We start from the raw sequence: 3533 nt of genomic DNA on the forward strand, positions 1-3533 counted from the left end.
TGCATGCTTGAGCTTTTTTTAGAAAGCAGTTCTGGGATTGCCGTTTTTCTGAAGATATTTTACCAGAATTGTCAGAACTCCCCCACCTCTCATCTTAGTTTTAACCAGTGCTTTTTTTGTAAGAAAAAAGGAGCCGGAACTCACATCTTGTTTATCTTTTATTTTAAAAAGTTATATATTCAGTTCTTAACATAATTTTTTTAATTTATCATATTTAAGGCAAATGTTCATAGTAAACTTTACACTAAAAATTAAAAAAAGATTTTCAATTCACCAACAATTTTTAAAAATAAAGAAATTATTTACCTTTTGTACGTAGTCAAACACACCCACACCTGTCAGTTGTGTAACGAAACATGATGGCTGCCGTGCGCAGTAAGCACTCAGCACTCAACCACACGGCCAATCACAACCCAAGCAGTGCCACAAGCCATCACAACCAGCACAGACGAAGTACGCATGCATCGGATCCGACACACAAGCAGCCCGTATGCACCGTTTTAATGATTTTGTCGCCAGCATGTTATGCTCGACAGGGCAATTCAAGTCCACATGGACCAAACATCAAATTTTCAAAAGTTACTTTTAAAACTTGGAAAATCCATCAAAAAAAGGTGGCAGAACTCCATTCCGGTGTGTTCTATGACAAAACAAAGTACTGGTTTTAACTATTCAGATTTCTGGTCCTGCATTTCTGCGAATGGTTGCATAGGAGCTGAAAACATCTCACCCTCCCATTGCCTCAAATGACTCACTCTAAAGATCCTCGTTTTGTTCTTTCAGCCCCAAATCATGCCTCTTACCCAAGGGGTGTGGCTTGAAATGTAGAGGATGGGAAAATAGCAACCCCAAATCTCACCTCCACCTGCACAGGCTCACTTAACTCTGACCTCACAAAGGGGGCTTCCTGTGAGCTGATTGCAATAACTGGAGGTCCCTGTGCCTTCCAGTCTGACCCCAAAGATGGAACACTTGATTTTGCCCTTTACGGTACTGTGTGATTTGCTAATTTAACTTTACTAATAGTTCGATTTTACTTAAAACTCTAATTGGGATGGTATATGAACTCAGTAATAGCACATTTATATAAAAACCTCAACGAGTACATTTCTTTTGAAACCAGGACTGCAACTCCTCTAGATTTAAAAGTTCATTACATTATTTCCTGATAAGATTGCAAAATGCAAAAAGTAAGGAAGTTTCTTTGGTAAAAGAATTAGGCAGAAAATGAATCCTGTCCTGATCGTTTCTGTTGATGTACATTTTGTTACTAAACTTTGAGTGTCTGTCTTCAGAGCTTTGGCTGAATACGTACTTAGAAGACTAGATCCCTCCATCTGATTCTTGGGCACTGGCGATAAAGAATTCAATCTCTTTCTTCTTTGTATGTTTGACTTCTGATGGGAGAATCAAGATAGCAAAATAGCAGCTGTGACCCTGAGGTGATCAAAGCCAGCCTCTTTTTTAAACTTTCATTGAGCATGAGTTGAATGTAGAAAAGGGTCAAGGCTTCAATCATATGGTCACAACCACCATCTTGCCTTAAGTCCCCCCCCCACACACAGGCATATACCCTTGAGATTGCAATTGTTTCAAAATTCTTCAGTCAGGCAGTTGGACCTAATTAGCACCTTCCCAAAATCCATTTGCTGTCAACGACCCAGGATTGATGGTGGTCAACAACTGAAAGGCATTTAAATCTTATCCAGATTTATTTCTTTGCAGAAGAGAAGGCAAAAAGTAGGACTACCTGTGGCCTGCTAACCTATATCGTTCTTGGTCTTCTCTCAAGGGGACATATTAACTGTTGACAAGCACACACAAAGCCAGCCGAGTTTGGCTGCACAAGTGTCTTGGTTGGTGAATATTGTAGGAAGCAGCCTTAGGGTGAGAACAGCTACCTCCATCTCGCATTTTCGAGAATGGAAATGTTCAGCTCCCTTTGAAACTCAAACTCACTTTGGGAAAGGTCTAATTTGGTCTCAGTTTTGAAAAAAGCATGGAAAGACCCTTGTCCCTTACAATGGTATCAACCAGTCCACTGAGGCCTGATAAATAACATAAGTTCTCGTAAAAGTACATCTTCAACCTCTCTCCATCTTCCCTGCATCTCCAATTATCTTCATCATATTACTTCATGCACAACCCTTCCAGTAGGCAAAGCATCTATGGAAGGAGAGTGTTATTCTTCAATCATGATCTTTTTTTCCTATCAAAACTCTTTAAAAAAAATTTTTCATGTGTTTTACAGTTTTGTATATCTGTGCATGCACAGACAGATAATCTCTCTTCAGTACAGTACCGTATGCAGTTACTTTTATAGTTAGTGTATAATTATTACAATGTACTGTATTATATTCCCTCATCTAGGTTATTTAAAAGCCCTATACCAGAGACTGCTGTTTTGTTATCTCCTTTCAAGGGGCAACTGTCCGGAGCACTTGTCGGTGATCTCAAATCCTTGTCCAGAGAGGAATTACAAAGATTACTCCAGGCTCTTCATTCTACTACATCTTTCAGCTCTGCTTTTAGTGGAATTCACGGACAACTTTTACCCTAACATGTGTGGTCAGGTGTGGGTTTCTCTTCTCTTTGTTGCTGCTTATCATAAACAACCGCAAAATGTTCTACCTCTCCTGATGTAGAACAGTTTTACACTAAGAGAACTGAAGTTAATATTAATACCCTATTCTATCATACCATTTTACTATAGTAAATAACTGAATAGAGTTGGACTTCTGGTTTGCCATCACAGCTGCCATGGCTGCTGGAAGGCAAGCTCCGTCTTCTGCATTCAATTTTGTTCTGCTGGGGGACCCTGGAAAGGGCCGAAAGTCACCCTGTAGGGGCAACGAGTAAGGAGGAGACCCCTGCTTGATCACAGGAGGGCAGCAGCCCTTCCACTCAATCCGTGGCAGCACTCCAAACTGGCAGAGGAAAGACCGGCCATAACAATATGACTTGTCACTAAGCTACAGACAGCCGAAGTCAAACTTACCATCAAGCACTTCTAAAGCAACGCAGATGAAACTGGATGAGATTCGATCTTCTCTTTAACATCCTAAGTATTTTCTTTTCCTGTAAAAGCTGCCCAAAGTATCTTTTCCCCCTGTGAGGAGAGAGGGAAGGGGAATTTCTACCCCACCCTCTAAGAATAGCGGTGACTGACTACCCAGGGGAGTTAAAGCACTAAAAGAACAATTTTAATCTGATTGGATTTATATGTTTCTGAAACCTGGGGACCAAAAGTTTTCTTATTCTTACTGGAGACTTTTGCTTTTATCTACAAAAAAGAAATAAAACTATAGTAATTTACTGTCATTTATTATACTATGACAGACTAGACAAGACTATTCTTGAACCAATAATAGACTAGTAAAAATACCACTGCCCTCTCTTCCCCCACGCAAGTATTCTGACTGAACGTGAGGCATAGGAGGCAGCTAGACCAGGGGTGTCAAACTCAATTTCATTGAGGGCCGCATCAGCATTGCGGTTACCCTCAGGGGGCCGGGTGGGTATGGCCAGGGTAG

The sequence above is a fragment of the Vipera berus genome (genome assembly GCF_964194415.1).
Source record: "Vipera berus genome assembly, chromosome: W".
Lineage (NCBI taxonomy): Eukaryota > Metazoa > Chordata > Lepidosauria > Squamata > Viperidae > Vipera > Vipera berus.